Source organism: Didymosphaeria variabile (genome assembly GCF_027946475.1).
Source record: "Didymosphaeria variabile strain IMI 356815 chromosome Unknown scaffold_11, whole genome shotgun sequence".
Lineage (NCBI taxonomy): Eukaryota > Fungi > Ascomycota > Dothideomycetes > Pleosporales > Didymosphaeriaceae > Didymosphaeria > Didymosphaeria variabile.
Window position 1 is genome coordinate 31,592 of NW_026611630.1, and position 18,947 is coordinate 50,538.

The window sequence follows — 18,947 nt, forward strand, 5'->3', positions numbered from 1 at the left end:
AGTTAATTTTAGATAATTCTTAAGCATAGTTACACTATATAATAACCATAAAGTTTCATAGTATGAAAATGGGTCTTCTGTAAGTAAACCAAAAATTATAAAAAGCACAACCCATTATAAGTTAAAATAATTTTATCTATATTTACATAGATAGAGTAAACAAAGGTAATAATATAATTAAATAATTTATATAATTTAAATTTATTTAATAGATAGTAAAAAAAGCCAGAGTTGTTTTTGTATAGTCCTCGGAATACCTTATGGATAATAATCCTAGTAACTCAAAAAAAGAAAAATTTAACTGTAATAGATGAGGTTGGTATTATTCAATCAGTTAAGAAACATTTATTTCCACTAAAAGTATTTATTTTAGTATGATAATGTTTAAGAAATATTACATCATTCAATCTTGTTCTATCTCTTATTAATAGTGCTTTACCATTGCCTTTCACGATGGTTCCTATACCTAAGTTAGTTTTAATATAGTATAAAGCTGTTAAATTATATTTAGATTGAGCTATTTTGTAATGTAATACTCATGTACTATTTTTTTTATAGAAATAAAAAGTCCTTCTCCATCTGTTGTTTCTACCAACCGTTGTCCAAAGCATTCTTTTTGTTCTCTACAAGATACTCTTTGTTAAGTCTCTGATAGGTAAAAAATCTTTTTTGCTACCCAGGCGTATTGCCCCCGAGTCATAAGCGTTGTTACATACGATTTAAACAATCATGAGTAGCTTAATCCGTTAAATAGTAGGGGGTATTCACGCATCGAAAAAAGTTTAATTACTCCTAGCACTGTCATCTGATCGGAGTACTCCATATTAAAAGTTCACCCTGTTCCTACCCCGTTTTCTATTCCACCTGCAAATAAGAATAACACAATACTAGGTATTAAACTTAAGTAACTTATATTATTAAGTCTAGGGAATCCCATATCAGGACCTCCTAGACCTAATGGAAGAAGGAAGTTACCAAACCCTCCTATTAAAGCTGGCATAACCATAAAGAATATCATAATTATAGCATGAGCAGTAATAATACTATTATATAATTGATTATCCGCAATAAATTGTACACCTGGTCCAGACAACTCTAATCTGATCAATACAGAAAATGCAGTACCTACTAATCCAGAAAATAATGCATATATTAAATATAATACACCAATATCTTTAGCATTTGAAGATAAAAATCATCTTTCAAATCACATACTAATACCAGATGTTTTTACATGTAAGTTTTTGTATAAAGACTTATCACTTAAGATAACCTTATTATTAATAACTTCGGAGGAATAGGTCATACTTCATCTAAAGTTCAGTGTAATTTAGATTTTAAAAAAAGAGAAGTTCTCTTTACTTTTTAAAAAGAAGTTCTCTATACTTTTTTAAAAAATATAAAAGTCTCTTTTACTGCACTGTTCGTTTTTTTTTTTTAAGCCACCTAAATCTTTTAGAATACATTAGAAAGTTGTATACTTAGTAAAATATTCTAAAAAATAAATAAATAAATTAGAGGGTTAGTCTTTTAAACAAAACCCTTTAAATATTTATTTGTAAAAATTAACAGTTTACTAATAAGTTTCCATTATAAGAGATATGAAGGAGTTGAACCTTATATTTATGATCTGCAATCAAAATGCATAACCCTATGCAACATACCCCATTTTATAGAGCTAATTAAATCTAGCACGATAATTGGATGAGCACGATCATTTAATGAGCACACCTAAGTTTAAGTATAATAGTTACTAGTGACTGCTTACTCATCCTTTTAAGCCAAAAGTACCATTTCTAGTCTTACTGTTTATAAGTGTGTATTGAGAATTAGCTTTCGCATAACCTCTTAGTAATGTCGAGGGGTTGTTGTTAAAAGATGAACGTATGTTTTTAAACTACCTAGGTATCTGTATTTAAATACAGATCTCATGGCAGTTAAACGCCTTGTAAGCCTACCTGATGCTTCAAATCTAACACCGCTTACAATTTGTTGTTTAATAGTATTTACAATGTTATTTTTATTCATAGTTTGAATACTATCATCAAATGTTATAAGTGTATGAAAATCAGGAATTCTTACCATTTGTAATATAGCCTTTCTTAACACTCTAACCGCTTTATTTTGTCTATCTCTTAATTTTAGAGCTACAGCTGATGAAAAAACATCACTATTTAAATGAATTGACTTTAAGTCAACTAATTTAATTTCTACTTTTTTACCATATATTTTTTCTAATAAACTAGTTAAACCTAAATTCCTTAAGTTTAAAACAAAGTTATTAAATTTAGATTTATTAAAGCTAATTAATCTTGTATTTTTAAATAACATTTTTACTACTCTAAAATTATTTTTTAAAAGTCATCTACTATATGCAGGGACTTTGTATAACTTTTTATTCTTAAGATTTAGTAGAAAATTAGTTAAAATATTATTATTTTTTTTTTTTTTTTAAGAAAGGCATATTTCATTTTATAAATAAAAAGAATTTTCTTTTAAAAACATAATTTCATTTATGATTTAGTCTGTTTATCTGAGCAGGTATATATCTTTCTAGCTTAATTTTTCTATTTTAAGTTTTTCTACTATAATTATTCTAGATTTACCTGTCATACTTTTTAAGAATCTAGTAAAGAAACGTCTATGTTCCACTACATACCTATCCTTTAAATCAACAAATATTTTATACATTCTTTTAAAATATATAATTTTCCTGGTTCACCTTAATAAGGTTGATTTTTGTTTATTATACGTAGAAAGTATAATAAGTAGTTTAGTATTAGTATGTTTTAATTCAGCTCTACTTATATATATTTTATTAGCGGAATAACGACTCTTGTTATCACGTCTACGTTTAAAAAGTATTTTTATTTTATCTCGGAACATATTAAAATAACTTGAAAATAGTTTGTTTGATATAAGGTCAAAAACTACTAATGGTTTAATATATGCTTTGTTGTAGCTATATACACTGCTAAATCATTCTTTACTGGATGATGGATAATATATAATATTATTATATTCCTCTTTCTGAATTTTAGTTTGTATTTCAAGATTTTTTTCGTTATTTATAGAATCATCCTTGTAATTAGGTTTTAACGATAAGTCATTAAAAGTGTTTTTTTTTGTTTTAAATATATTTAACATTAAATATATTAATAATTATAAGTATAGTTTAGGACGAAGTAGAAAAAAAAATGTCCAATTTTAAAATAAACGAGATAATTAAATCTCTTATTTATATAAGCATATCTTTATAGAAAGCATATTAACGATACATTACTTTTCTTGATCCTTTTATAAAGCAAGTACTAGTTCATTAGATAGACTTACTTTGTGAACAATAGGGTAAATAATTTTGGATATTAAAACTTTCTATAAAGATATGCTTATTCTAAATCCAGTTTACAAAAAACCTTACTATACATTAGTAGATTCACTCTCTTTGCGCTTAAGTAAGTTAAAACCTTTACGTTGCAAATATTCTAAAGTAATTTCTCATTAGAACAAAATAAAATAGCTAATAGCAATTTAACCGTTAAAAACTAATTTTAGTTCATTATATAAAAAATCTTTAAACAGGTAATAATATACAGTTAAACTAAGTATCTGTAATTAATACCATAAATAAAGATGTAATAGGTAGTTCTACGTGGTACATAAAATCTATTTGATTTAAGAAAACAACATTTAAAAACATTTTTATAAATTAAATAAAAAAAAAATTAAATTTAATTATATAATTATATCCATGGGTGGGGTGTAAGGGGAGTAATAAAAATGTAGTATTTTAGTTTATAAAACCGAAGTAAAACAACACTTAGGTAAAATCGCAAAGTTAAAACGAAAGTAAAATAACGTTGAAGTAAGATAACGACGAACAACAAAATAAATGTATTAACGAAATAATGAATAGCATGTAACATAATATGTAGAAGGCCGTATAAATAGTATCATTATTATTTTTAACTATAACCATAACCTGTAATAGTAAGAGATAGTCTTAACCTATATAAGGCCAGATAACAACCGTATACCATTAATACTATTAATAGGCTATAAATATCATGTATAGTTTAATATAATGTATAGGTTATAAATAATTATATACAATTAGTCCTATTTATATGATATAAATTCTATATTAAAACGATATTATTGCATAATAAATTTATTTAAATATCTAGTTTTATAATGGATTCTTAATATAGTTATTTATCGTTACCAGATATATTATTTATTATTACCGAATATCTTATTTATCAATACCCTATATGTTATTTATAATTACCGAGTATGTTATTTATTATTATCAAATATGTTATTTGTCTATAAATGTTATCTCTATATGTTATTTACCTCAATAGATTATTTATCTATACATAATATACAGTAACGTATAGATTAATGGATAGTAATAATATTTAATTATACAGTAATCTAATAATATGGATAGATTAATACATTTAAGTGGTATATATATTAATACATAGTAATGTAAATGTAACTCTTAGATTTAAAATTACAACCCATTGTAATATTTTATTTAAAAATAAAAAACATTTATTACATCAATAAATTCTTATTAGTTTAATGGTAGAACAAGATACTTCTAATATCTGAATCTAAGTTCGAGTCTTAGATAAGAATATTTCTAAAAAAAAAATTGATAACGTATTTTTATAACAATTATCTTACATAATTCTATTAGTTTAACGGTAGTTTATAAAAAAAAATAACATAAAAAACTTGTTATCTATAATACCTCCGTAGAGGTTTGATTCTTATATAAGAATTACTTAAAACAATTTTTTATTTGAGTTTGATGATGGCTCTGATTGAACGCTATGCAAATGCTTGACACATGCTAATCGAACGTCAATATTTAATTTGTTAAAATTATGTATATTGAAGTGGTGTACAGGTGAGTAAGTGGTGTTATGGCTACCTAAGAGTAAGGCAAAATAAATCCCTTATACTAACAGTTTGTTTTTATATATTAATACTAAATCTAACCTCTAACCACCCCAAATACCCTGCTAAATTGAAGGTTATGTTGATAGGTTAATAGATAATAATAAAATGTTTTTGAAAGAAAAAGTATTTCGCTCTTAGTTGATTATTAATAACCATCGGATAAGTAGTAAGTATGGTAATGTCATATTTAGCTTATGTCCGTAGTCAAGACTGAGAGGTCTATTGACCACACTGGGTCTGAAAAAACCCCAGTGCGTATAGTACAGCAGTGAGGAATTTTGGTCAATGGCCTAACGGCTGAACCAGCAACTTGCAGGAATGAGAGTTAATATAAATGGTTTATTAACTTGCTTGACTAGGTCTTATAAAATTCTGGATAAAGCTTATAATGAAAACTTTATATCTATAGGTCTCGGCCAAATCTTGTGCCAGCAGCCGCGGTAAGACAAGGGAGACGAGTGTTAGTCATCTTTAACAGGTATATAGGGTACCTAGACGGTGTGCAAAGGCTTATAAAAGTACCTGCCACACTTGAGTTTGATATGTGAGAGGAAAATGTCAGAATTATTGGAGTACAGATGAAATCGGCTAATACTAATAAGACTGATAACGGCGAAGGCAAACCTCTATGTACAAGTGCTTAAAAATTGAAACAAAAATCAACAACAATCAAAAAAGTTCAATCTAAGAATAAGAAATTTTACTCTAAAAATTCTTAATAAAAAAGTACTATAACTGACGTTGAGGGACGAAGGCTCAGAAAGTGAAGAGGATTAGATACCCCCGTAGCCTGGGCAGACAATGATGAGTGCCATAGGTTAGCCTTAGGCTGAACTATAAATGAAAGTGGAAGCACTCCACCTCAAGAGTAATGTGGCAACGCAGGAACTGAAATCATTAGACCGTTTCTGAAACCAGTAGTGAAGTATGTTATTTAATTCGATGATCCTCGAATAACCTTACCACAATTTGAATGATCTAAAAAAAAGAGGTTTACTTTATATGTAAACCTAAGGTTTAGACCACATGCGTTGCATGGCTGTCTTCAGTTAATGTCGTGAGATTTGGTTAGGTCCATTAAATTAACGTAAACCCTTGTTTTATTTAATACAATAAGACAGCTCTCCACCTACAATTGGATGTGATAACAGGGACTAAGACAAGTCATCATGGCCTTAATATTGTGGGCTATAGACGTGCCACATGTACCTTTACAAAGGGATGCAATAATGCGAATTGGAGCTAATCCCCAAAACAGGATAAAGTATGGATTGTAGTCTGAAATTCGACTGCATGAAAAAGGAATTACTAGTAATCGTGAGTAATCACATCACGGTGAATCTTATCTCAGATAGGTACTAACCACTCGTCAGGCGCTGAAAGGAGTATGCGCAATAAGTTTGGTGGCTGTTGTTTGGTATTCTAAATTTATGGGTTTAGATCTTTTGACAGAAGAATCTTCGTATGCGTGACTCTAATTGGTGTTAAGTCGAAATACGGTTCGGGTTGGGGAACTAGCCCGGGATTAATTAATATTAACGATACACCCAAAAAAAAAGCCTGTGTAAAAGGCATAAATATGATTTTATTTATATGGTTCAAATCCATAGCCAGGCTCATATATTGTTTACTTTGTGATTTTAATATGCTTTTTAAGTGTTCTTATTAAAATAGATTTTTAAGTGTTCTTATTAAAATAGATTTTTATCTAATACTATTACTTTTAAAGCAAAAAAAACAACTACTGAGCAGTAAAAACGGTTGAAAAGTGACCGGACAGTTAAACGGTTGAAAAACGAAGACAACCGTAAAAACTAAAAAAAAATATTAAAAAGTATTTAAAACATAATATAAAGGAGAGTTCCTTTATTGGTAAGAAGGGTTGAGCTGTAAACTCAATAGTTTTGTGCTTTTAAGAGTTCGAATCTCTTGTCTCCTAGCCAAAGTGATATCATTCCTTAGGGTAAAATAGCTTTCTAGATATTTGGGTATAATATTTTAATTAATAGCCTTTATAGCTCAACGGTAGAGCAGAATACTGTTAATATTCTGATAAATGTTCGATTCATTTTAAGGGCTCGATTTATTTTAAGGGCTCGATTTATTTTAAGGCTTGTGGTATTAGCGAATTAAAAGTAAATAGTCTATATCCAATACCCTTAAATTACCCCCCTATATTTTAGTTTCAAACATTTCTTACAATTTTATATAAACTTGTTATTTACTTTTCAAACATTTACAAGAATTTTATTTACCTATTACATTATTTCTTAGCTATAGTCATAACTATCATTTTTAGTTTTTTTGCATTATGGGCTGAAATAGTCATAACTTTCATTTTAGGATTTTTTGTTTAAGCGTGATATCAGAATTGTTTAAGCGTAATATAAGAATTTTTAAGTGGAATAAAGCGATTAGAAATGTAGTCTAGTGATTAGAAATGTAATAGGTGTCTAAGAATGGTCATGAAACTGGTAATTAACAATTTTATATGTTGTATATAGTTAATGAAACTACATTTAATGGTTATAGTGTATATAATTTAGATTTGTTACACATAATTGCCATATTATTCGGTATATTAGTTATTATAAGTAAAAATCCTATTGTATCTGTTTTTTTTTTAATAGGTTTATTTTTATCTATCTCTGGTTATTTAATTTTAACAGGACTAAATTTTATAGGAATAGCTTACTTGTTAGTGTATATTGGAGCTGTATCTATTTTATTTTTATTTATATTGATGTTAATAAATGTAAGAATATCTGAATTGCTAATAGACAGTATTAATAGTATACCCTTAGCTATATTATTAGGTAGTTTTTTTAATTATTTTGTTAATAATGTTTTACCTTACATGGTGATGACTAATGGTTTATTCTATAATTTTAGTATAAAAAAAAAATTAACGAATGTAACATCTGTATCATGAGACGGATATTTAGCAGAAACTTCTCATATAACAAGTATAGGAAACATATTATATGGTAATTATTCTATATGATTAATAATTACTTCTATTATACTATTATTAGCGATGGTGGGTTGTATAGTTATAACTTTGAAAGAAAAAAAGAATTCATTGTAATCATATTATAATATATATATTTTTACATAAAAAAGAAATTAGCTCAATTGGTAGAGCATCCGTTTTACACGCGGCAGGTTAAGTGTTCGAATCACTTATTTCTTACCACCCACAGCCGTGGGTAGATATAAAGAGATCTTAGCTTAATGGTAAAGCGTATGACTTTTAATCATTATTATAAGGGTTCAAGTCCCTTAGATCTTGTGAATATATACGGCTATAGGTTAATGGTAAACTTGTCGTCTTCCAAACGATTTATACCGATTCGAATTCGGTTAGCCGTAGAGTTAGTAACTTAATTGGTAGAGGCTTTTCTTGTCACGAAAGGAGGTGCTGGTTCGAGTCCGGTCTAACTCGTATTTTATTGTATTTGATTCTAACATTTTATTCTATTATAGCATAGTATTTGATTCTAACATTGTATTCTATTATAACATAGTATTTGATTTTAAGATTATATTTAATTTAAAAATATAAAACATTTAACAAGACTATATTTATAACTACCCTTGTAGGGTCTTTAGGAACCCTAAGGGTACCTGCAGGAAAGGAAAAGTTGCTATTGGTAAGGCGAGATATTTGCTAAATATTGTGTTTAACACCTGGTGGTTCAAATCCACTCTTTTCCGGAAAGGGTAAAAACTACTATGTCTATATAAATAGCTAAATTAATATAATAACCAAATTATCATAAAATTATTTAACTATGCTAACTTATATATTAAAAAAAAAGAACATTGAACTTGATATAGTTTATGGTATACAGTTTAACTTAGATAAATATATTTTTAAGTTTATGACACTTCCTTAGTTACATTATATGGTGTTAGAAATTTTATTAAAAAGAGTATAGTTTAATTGGTAAAATAGGAAGCTTCAAACTTCAAATTTCCAGTTCAAGTCTGGATGCTCTTGTTATAAATATAATGATATTTTAAGATTATTTATTTTATAAAAACTATTTTTATAGTATAAATATTAATTACTAGATAATATTCTTATATTGTTTATAAATTAGATTTATAATATCACTTATCGAATTTATAATACCACTTATTTGAATTTAATAATTTTTTTATAAAAATGTTTTAAATCTCATTTTAAGTTGTTGTATTTTTTTAAGGATATTCTATTAATTTTTATTATGTTATTATTTATATAATTAAGGTTCCTTAGCTTAATAGGTAAAGCGCATTTTTGATAAGGATGTGATCGACGTTCAATTCGTTGAGGAATCAATCAGTGCGTTAGTTAAATTGGTATAATGACATGCTACGGACATGTTCTTACAAGTTCGAGTCTTGTACGCACTTTAAGGGTGAAAAATATATTTTATGTTTTAATATATTTTTTACTCTAAATAACATTTATATTGTTTACCAAAAATTATATATATGTTTATAAATATGTTCACTAGTAACAACTGGCCTTAAAGATATTTAAAAACAAGTACTCCGTTAATTTAATTAATCAATTATTAAAGTTAACTTATAGAGTTTACAGTTACTTATAAAACTAGGATTATACATTGAAACATAAGCTTTATAAATTAATAGAGAATTGACTGAGTGGTTTATAGTGATAAGCTTGAAACTTATTTGGTTGAAAAACCACATCCGTTCGAATCGGATATTCTCTGTAATGTATTTTTATATAAATAGATGTTTATATAGATATAGGATGTTTTTATAAAAATATAGTTTAATAGGTTCTAGTCAATAAGGTAGTTGCTATACATAATTGAAACACCTTTACTCTGGTTGTTATATCAGTAGAGTATGTTTACATTCATATTGTTTACCGACGTCTGAAGGTAATCCAGAAAAGGAGATAAATAGACGAGAAAACCCCATGCAGCTTTACTGTTACTAGTTATAGGGTATACGATGTTTTTATAAATATAGGATGTTTTTATAAATATATGGTGTTTTTAAGGTATGATGTTTTTATAAATAGGATGTTTTTATAAATAGGATGTTTTTATAAATAGGATGTTTTTATATAAATGTGAGTGTTTTTATAAATATAATGTTTTTTATAAAATACATTTAGCATTATAAGCGGGTTAGGGCCGGGTTGGTTAGGCGCCTCATTTGGGTTGAGGAATAGTTATGTTCGAATCATAATAACCCGATATATGATTAAAAAAAAATTGTATATATAAATATATAGTAATGTATTTGATATGTAATGTATTATTTCATAATTTTAAACTCTTAAAAATATTTGTTATATATTTTAAGAGGTAATTTTATGGCAAGTATATAAAGAGACTATTAGAGAGCTTAAAAAGCTGTATATTAAATAAAACTTGGGTATAATTCAAAAGACCCAATGGCTAAATTTTTCGACTGAAACGGAGTGAATTGAAGTATCTTAGTAGCTTCAGGAAAATAAATCAAACGAGATTCTATGAGTAGTGTGAATGAAACTAGATAATAGGCTGCAAGTAAAATGGGTTAATCTGTTTGAATAAAGGGGAACCTTCCTCTAAGCCTTAATATAATATACAAGCGATAGAGTAAAGTACTGTGAAGGAAACCAGAAATAAATTGTAGTCTTATAAGCAGCTCAAGGTAAGTTTAATAAACATATGAGAGCGTACCTTTTGTATAATGGGTCAGCAAGTTCTAATTAGATGCAAGCAAGTAACTAAAAATAAAACATAAAACTCTAATATAGAAAGCTAATATTGTTTTCTAAGATTAGACGTTAATATTATATAATTTGCCTAGATAATCCAATTATTAATTAATGAATTAGTATCTAAATAGAGACCCGAAGAGTAGTGATCTTACCATGGTCAGGCATATAAAAGGCCGAATGGGTTATCGTTGTAAAGATATCCAAAGAACTGTGGTAAGTTAGTGAAAGACAATCCTGACTACTATAGCTGGTTTTCCGCGAAACATATGTAAGTATGTGGTTTAATTACATCATAGCAGGTACAGAACTGTGATCTCGGACAATTGTGCATTATTTTTCGGAGGGATTTTATTACCCTTTGGGGTTATATACCCTCTTTAGGATTGTAATGCCCTGTGCATATGGGGGGGTCGTGAAGACTCTATTCGCGAGGATTTGCTCTCGGAAGGGCAATGATGAATGTTGAACTATCAGACATTTAACGATAAGGTTGTATGTCAAAAGGGGAAACAGCCCAGAACAAGTGTTTAAGGTTCCAAAGTTTTTGTTAAGTGAAAGTAAGGAAGTATTTAAACTATACAACCAGGAAATAGGCTTAGAAGCGGCCATTTTTAAAGACCTCGTAACAGAGCACTGGTTCAAAAGGTTAATTAGTTAACCTTAAAAGTTAAAAGCGCCGAAGATATAACGGATCTAAAACAAAACACCGACACCTTGTCCATAAGAATATTATTAGGCTTAAGCAGGATCCATCATTAAAGATAGGAATAAGTTAAGCCTATTTTAATATACTTAAAGTTATTTAAGTATTATTTATGGGGTAGCGGAACGTTGGGTAAATTAGTATTGCAAACAGATGCTAGGTATATCTATATAAGAGGAAGGTACCATGAGTTCAATAAAAACACAGATAGCAATTACTCTTTGCAAAATCAAACAACACCTGTAGATTTATTATCGAGTAGGATGAACGTTGTATATATAGATGAAAGTTTGCTTGGCTGCATAAACAGTAAATTACAATAAAATATCCCAAGTGAGAATGCTGACATGAGTAACGAAAAAGAGTAATCTCTCGCCTTAAGCTTATGGGTTAGTCGAGGAGAATGATCCCTATAAGGGCTGAACTTGGATTAAATCGGTCTCTAAATTTAACCTAAAGGGTAAAGTGATGAGGAAAAAGGAAATGTTTTGACAACATAAACTAGAGTAAAATGTTCTGGAAAAAAAACATACTTCTGAAGGAATTATATGAATTCCGAGGGCGAAAAAAGAAAAAACTATAAAAGTATTAAAATATTTTTTTGCATTTTTTTTCTTAGGAAATAAACTATAGCTCAATTTAAGATTAAGAAAAAAAACCGTACCTAAAAACTACCACAAGTAAGCTAGTAGAGAATACGAAGGCGTTTGAGCTAACAACCATTAAGGAACTCGGCAAATTGACACCGTAACTGAGGGAGAAGGTGTGCCATTCCTACTGATTAATATCAGGATAGGAAGAGGAGACATAGAATGGTGTTGCACGACTGTTTAATTAAAACACAGCACTTTGCGTAAGATGTAAATCAATGTATAGAGTGCGCTATCTGCCCAATGATGGCTGGTTAACGGATTTTCTTAGACGACTAAAATAGTTTAGGTTTTGAAGGAACCCCCATTTAATGGCGGCCTTACCTATAAGGGTCCTAAGGTAGCGAAATACCTTGGCATTTAAATGATGTCGCGCATGAATGATCTCACGATGCAACAGCTGTCTCAATGGTTGGCTCAGTGAAATTGGAATGGCAGTGAAGATACTGCCTATCTCTAGATAGACGAGAAGACCCCATGCAGCTTTACTGTTACTAGTTATAGGGTATAATTTGACAGGTTCTAGTGAATAAGGTAGTTGCTATACACAATTGAAACACCTTTACTCTGACTGTTATATCAGTAGAATATGTTTACATTCATATTGTTTACCGACGTCTGAAGGTAATCCAGAAAAGGAGATAAATCTCAGGAGACAATGGCTAGCAGATGGTTTATGCGGGGCACAGATCCCATAAAGAGTACCTGGGAGTATCCAAATTTAATTTTGTAATATGCAATACGCAAAATACATAGGGCTTTATTAAATTATTGCTTTATGTATTTTTAAATTAATTATATTTAGTTTGTTATTTTTTATATTTACTTTATATGTGCAATCCAGGTGCATAATTGACTATTCACTAGTCAAGAAACGAAATAAAGGTTTAAGTATCTATAACTAATTCAGTTATATTTCTATTTGAGTTAGAATTAAAACAATTTAAGCTAAGTAAGATTTTACCTATGTGGAAAATAGGTGTATATATGGTATTAATCATTAATAATTACTTACAAGTTTTTATATAGATATACTATCAGTTATTTTTAATCATAATAAAAATGATATTGATATATACTTCCAAAGTTTAATGGCTTAATCTTGCTTTACTGTTTGACATACACGTCTATCAGTTGCGTAAGCAGGGCATAAAGACCGCAAGACGCAGTAAGGAAAGGTCTTGTATTATTGAAAAAGCTACGCTGGGGATAACAGGCTAATTGCGCCAGAGAGTACAAATTGAGTGCGCAGTTTGGCACCTCGATGTCGGCTTAGCTCATCCACATGAATGTAGGAATCATGAAGGGTACGACTGTTCGTCGATTAAAGAGCTACACGAGCTGGGTTAAATACGTCGTGAGACAGTATGGTTTCTATCTTCTAGAGGAAATTAGAGTAAAATAAGGATAGCCCCTTCGTACGAAAGGAGTTGGGTATGGTAACCTATGGTTTACCTGTTGTTTATACGCTGAGATATTAAAAAGGGTTGAGAACGAGAATAGGTTATTCTTAGTAAATGGATAATGGGTATCTGTGAATAAGAACAGTAATACAGATTAATTTGTAAAAAACTAATTTCCTATATCAAATTCAAAACATCTAACTAGGGAATACACTAAAAAAGATGACTCTAGTTACGATTGGTAATACTTAATACTCAAGTATTTATTTATAGTATAGGCATGGCAGGAAAGCTATGTTAGTTAAGATAAGTGCTGAATGCATCTAGGCACGAAGCTTACCTTAGGATACTCTTAGAAACGTAGTATAACATTACGATCCGCACGTATGTTAGTTATAACATATTAGACTGTAATTATTCCATTCTATCGCCGTGGCGATGGTAACCGATTGCAATGGATAATAGGCTTTGGCTGTAAGGGCTTTGATGTTCTAAGGTATAAAGTACTAATTTTTTGGAACTAGGATATTAACTAGTTGATAATTACAGGGTTTCACTAACTAAATAACATACTTATCATAAAAAATACACTTTAGCCTGGTTTGCATAATAGTAATGCACCCGTTTTGTAATCGGAAGATATGAGTGCAAATCTCGTACCGGGCTAGTTACAGATATCTAAATTAATGCGGATTGATGTAATAGTAACATACCTGGCTCATGCCCAGTAAATAGGGGTGCAAATCCTCTGTCCGCATAGCCTCTATACACGTAAAGGCTATAGCTTAATAGGTAAAGCAAGCTGCTCATAATAGCTCAGATGAGTGTTCGAATCATTCTGGCCTTAAAAGGTGAGATCTACATCCACTATGCATACTAGTACCCACTAAACCTGTATTCGCCTACTGTAGGCCAGTAATTGGTTAAAAAGGTGGGGGGGCGACAGTATGTAACACTACTGCGTATTTACACGTAAAGTTACCAAATACTTACAAAGCAGAGAGCATACTATAAAAATATATTATAAATCAATTTAGCTTATGAATTATATAAGAAAAAATTTATATGTAATTCACTATAGCTTGTTTTATAAAACATTTTTTTTTTTATGTTTTATTCATAAAAAAATCGAGAGTGCTGGAATTGGTAGACAGGACAAATTTAAGCTTTGTTGACATTATGTCGTGAACGTTCAAGTCGTTCTTCGGATAAGGCTTTAAATAAGCCTAAATAAAATATATGCTATTATTAATAAAAAAGATTATTAAAGTTTAGTAATTTTTCAGCTTTTTAGCTTTATATGTTTAAATTTTACTTTGTTATTCCTTTTTTTAGTATGTATTTTCAATCTACTATAATTTGTTTCGTATATACTTTTGTTTTTCTGATATGCTTTTTAGTTACACAGTTATATAAACATTATATTTTTGTATAACACATGCTTTATTATTTTATTACAGAAGCAAAAGCAGAATTAAACTAGCATTTTAGCTAACATTGTAAGCTGTTAGTTTAAGCTATCATCTTTAGTTATCTTTTTAAACTATCGGTTTAAGTTTTATATCAGCTCTAAGGCCCAATAGTCAAGTGGTTAAGACATAACATTTTCACTGTTCTATGCACGGGTTCGACCCCGTTTGGGCTTAACAAAAAATAAAGGTTTATAAACTTAAGGGGATATAGTTTAATTGGTAAAACTGCGATTTTGCATATCGTTATTTTAGGATCGAGTCCTAATATCTCCAGATGGTAAAATTAAATTTAAAATTATTATTCATTTATTATTATATAAAAAATACAAAAGATCATTTTGCAAAAAAGATTGTATTTTATTTTTGATTTCTTTAAAAACAAAAAAGTATGTTGAGCTTTTTATGTTGCGTCTTTCTAATACCTTATTTATTTGTAAGTTTATTTTCCTTTTCCTATTAAGATTTAAATTTTAAATTAAGTTCTATCCGTTACTCCCTATTCGTGTATGATAACATGGAAGATCAGAAAGCAGAATTTTGAAAGGATAATAAAGGTAAGTCTGGTGTTTACAGGTGAATAAATACAGTTACTGGTAGTTCTTATGTAGGAAGTAGTACGGTTCTAAACAGAAGAATTAAATGTTATTTAGATACTAATTTCTTAAAACATATAAACATAGGTCTGTTATATACTCAGATATTCTAAAGTATGGTTTAAGTGTATTCAGGTTGGAGATACTTGAGCGTTGTGCTAAAGAAGATGTTACTTTGAGAGAACAGTTTTATTTAGATACTATAAAATCAACCTACAATATACTTAAATTGGCTGGTTCTTCATTAGGGTTTAAGCATTTTTACTCCACTATAGTACAAATGAAGGAAAGAAATAATAATAACCATCCTTTTTAGGTAGAGAACACAGTGAAGAGTCTAAGTTAAAAATGTCTTTTTCATCTCGTCTATATTCACCAGTTAAATAACTATATCTTGAAACAGGTAAGGAAAAACTTTTTAATTATAATGTACAAGCTGCTAATTTCTTAAAGATTAGTGAATGAACTATTCTAAATATAAAAAGAATGGAGCTGTCTTTAAAAATAGATGAAGTATATTAGCTGTAGATAAATAGGGGTAACTTACAAAAAAAAAAAGCCCAGTAGCTAATTGGTAGTAGAGCGAAACTTTGAAGGTGTTTAGGTTATAAGTTCAAATCTTATCTTGGGCAAGGTGAGTAGATAACCATCGATCTTCCTCTATAGAAGAAAGAGTGGTAATTATATCAGCTAGTAGATACTGGCCACAGTCGAGACATATATAAATCCCACTCCGGTTTAAATAGATTAATGTGGTTTTATTGTACTTTTATTAGAGCAAGAAAATTTTTAAACAAAAGAGAAATTAGCTCAATTGGTAGAGCAAAATATATCTTGATCAGTGTATTGGGTTAAAGGTTCGAATCCTTTATTTCTTACCCTTTAAAAATTTCTAAGGGGATATTAAGAATTCATATATTTAGTTTAATTTAAATGGAAAAAAATGGGTATGCTGAAATTGGTAGACAGGTCCCGCTTAGGACGGGGTGAAGTTAATTCATATAAGTTCGAGTCTTATTACCCATAAAATTTTTATTTTTATAACTTATTCTATACATAGATTTTTAAATATATTAAATAACTCTTAATCAAAATAAGACTTTTTATTTTTGAAAGAACTATTGTTTATAATTGAAATACTTATTTTAATATGTAGTAGACTAATGGTAAGTCATAAATTTTTGGTATTTACTTATGGGTGTTCGAATCACCCCTACATAGAACAAACAATTTAAGGTGGATATAGTTCAATCGGTAGAACAACTGTATGTGGAACAGTAAGTTCCCTGTTCGATTCAGGGTATCCTCCCAGGCTCAGGCCTTCTCAACGACAATTATAAAAAAAAAAATACTGCACAGCTTCTTTTTGAGCTATGTAAGATCGAAAATATGGCGAATTTAGGTGAGTAAGCCAGGATAGTTCAATCGGTAGAACATTAATTTCATGCATTAAGAATGGGAATTCAATTTTCTCTCCTGGCTTAAAACAACAAAAAATGTTAATTCTATCACTAATTATATCATAACATTATATGGAATCCGTTGTATGAGCAGTGGTATCCTTATTTACATTTATATTTATCCCATAAAGTTTATTAAATTCAGCTAATATATTAGCATACACAAAAAAAGCCTGTGCAAAAGGCATAAATATGTTTTTATTTATATGGTTCAAACCCATAGGCAGACTCAGATTTTGTAAATATATTTAAAGTGTGACGGAATATTACTATCCTGTTAAAGATGCTATTGCTTCACAAAGTCAAACATTTGACAACAATACACATATAATACTGTTAATTACAAAGGTTATAAGAATTATCGAGGTAATAGTGCATCAAGGGTAAGAATGGATCTGGTGGTAATAGTGGTGAGGTTAATTCCAACAATATTGCAAAAGGTTTCAGCTTTCTAGGTTTTCTATATAAATTAACGGAATTAACTTATTTTCTAGATGACATAAGAACAAATCTTATAAATGAAATAAATAATAGCCCTATTATAATTACCTTTACGCAAAGAGGTTTTAGAGTTAACAGCTTAACAATACAATGACTATGTGTAAAGTTGTAATAAAAACATTAGTAGGTTTAATAATATTATAGAGTTTATTTGAAATATTCCAGAGCATCATAGGTATTTCTTCAATAGTGAACGGACTAATCTCAGAATATTTAACATAAGTATTAACGTTTTAGTAACTAGGTCAAGATATTACGTTTGTTGTTATTAAAGGTAAGAAAAGATACTTAAAAATATTAAAAATCTAACTTGTGATATAAAATGTAAGTTATATTTACTTTATTAACTTAAAGATCATAATATAACAGGAAAGTCCGTGATTTAAACATAACTTTGGAGATTAAAGTGAGGCACAAGCCTAGGTAATTCACAGAAAATATAAAAAATAAAAACCTAGCGTGTTTTATTTTATTTAAAAAGAAAGCCTGCATAAATCTTTTTTAGTCAAATCTTACAAGACAAGACTCGGCTTACTGCTATCCAAGTAATTTATAAAAAAAGTTATATATTTTAAAAAAGATATATATTTTAAAAAGATATTCTACAAAATATACATATATAAATATATAATAATGTGTACATCGTATTTATACATCATATTTATACATCATATTTATACATCATATTTATACATCATATTTATACATCATATTTATACATCATATTTATACATCATATTTATACATCATATTTATACATCAAAAATTTACAATTAAAAAAAATTATTAAAATATCTAATATATTTATTTAACAGATATACTCGTACTATCCTTTAAAATATGCCATCTTTATGTGTAACTTTATAATAGTCTATTTTTATTAAACAATGTTATATATACAAACAAATATGTCCATTCTTGAAGTGTGATTCATTACAGGTTGTTTTTTATTAGGTATTATAATTATAAGTATATTGCTTATGTCTAGTAATTATAATGCTAATACTAATTTTTTGGGTAGTACAGCTGGTGAAACCTCTAATCCTAGGCAAAAATTAAGTATAATGTTAATAGCTCAACTTTTACATAATAATGCTAACCCTAATAGACCTCTTAATTACCAGGGTTTTCCTTTAAATCACCCGGGGTACCTAGATAATGAAAAAAAAACTAAGCTGGTCTCTATTATAAGATCTTCCACCATTTCTGATCAGTATAGGTTTGGGTCATCGATTAATAACTTCTATATTAAACACACATATAACTATCCAGTTATAACTCCAGAAATCATAGGTACAGTTTTAGAGGTAGAATCCTTATCTTAAATGGTTTGATTTATATATTAGATAGCGGATATTTTATTAATTATACTTGTGCTATTACAAAGTTTATCTTGTTTTATCTATAATATACAAATTCTAAAATAAAGCATAGGAAATAAGTATTATTTACAA

General features: G+C 28.6%; 13 non-coding genes across 13 annotated transcripts; all 13 read left to right on the forward strand.

Moving 5' to 3' along the window:
* The first annotated feature begins 4,579 nt into the window (after nt 1-4,579).
* N0V89_012652 lies at nt 4,580-4,650 on the forward strand. The gene has a single exon. It is a non-coding gene; the product is annotated as a tRNA-Arg (tRNA).
* A 2,335-nt stretch (nt 4,651-6,985) lies between these two features.
* N0V89_012653 lies at nt 6,986-7,056 on the forward strand. Its single transcript has one exon. It is a non-coding gene; the product is annotated as a tRNA-Asn (tRNA).
* A 1,041-nt stretch (nt 7,057-8,097) lies between these two features.
* N0V89_012654 lies at nt 8,098-8,170 on the forward strand. The gene has a single exon. It is a non-coding gene; the product is annotated as a tRNA-Val (tRNA).
* Nucleotides 8,171-8,197: 27 nt separating this feature from the next.
* N0V89_012655 lies at nt 8,198-8,269 on the forward strand. Its single transcript has one exon. It is a non-coding gene; the product is annotated as a tRNA-Lys (tRNA).
* Nucleotides 8,270-8,349: 80 nt separating this feature from the next.
* N0V89_012656 lies at nt 8,350-8,422 on the forward strand. Its single transcript has one exon. It is a non-coding gene; the product is annotated as a tRNA-Asp (tRNA).
* An 809-nt stretch (nt 8,423-9,231) lies between these two features.
* On the forward strand, nt 9,232-9,303 carry N0V89_012657. The gene has a single exon. It is a non-coding gene; the product is annotated as a tRNA-Ile (tRNA).
* Nucleotides 9,304-14,062: 4,759 nt separating this feature from the next.
* Nucleotides 14,063-14,133, forward strand: N0V89_012658. The gene has a single exon. It is a non-coding gene; the product is annotated as a tRNA-Thr (tRNA).
* A 108-nt stretch (nt 14,134-14,241) lies between these two features.
* On the forward strand, nt 14,242-14,314 carry N0V89_012659. Its single transcript has one exon. It is a non-coding gene; the product is annotated as a tRNA-Met (tRNA).
* Nucleotides 14,315-15,040: 726 nt separating this feature from the next.
* N0V89_012660 lies at nt 15,041-15,112 on the forward strand. Its single transcript has one exon. It is a non-coding gene; the product is annotated as a tRNA-Glu (tRNA).
* A 28-nt stretch (nt 15,113-15,140) lies between these two features.
* N0V89_012661 lies at nt 15,141-15,212 on the forward strand. Its single transcript has one exon. It is a non-coding gene; the product is annotated as a tRNA-Ala (tRNA).
* An 878-nt stretch (nt 15,213-16,090) lies between these two features.
* On the forward strand, nt 16,091-16,164 carry N0V89_012662. The gene has a single exon. It is a non-coding gene; the product is annotated as a tRNA-Phe (tRNA).
* Nucleotides 16,165-16,768: 604 nt separating this feature from the next.
* N0V89_012663 lies at nt 16,769-16,841 on the forward strand. Its single transcript has one exon. It is a non-coding gene; the product is annotated as a tRNA-His (tRNA).
* Nucleotides 16,842-16,942: 101 nt separating this feature from the next.
* On the forward strand, nt 16,943-17,014 carry N0V89_012664. The gene has a single exon. It is a non-coding gene; the product is annotated as a tRNA-Met (tRNA).
* Nucleotides 17,015-18,947: the final 1,933 nt, after the last annotated feature.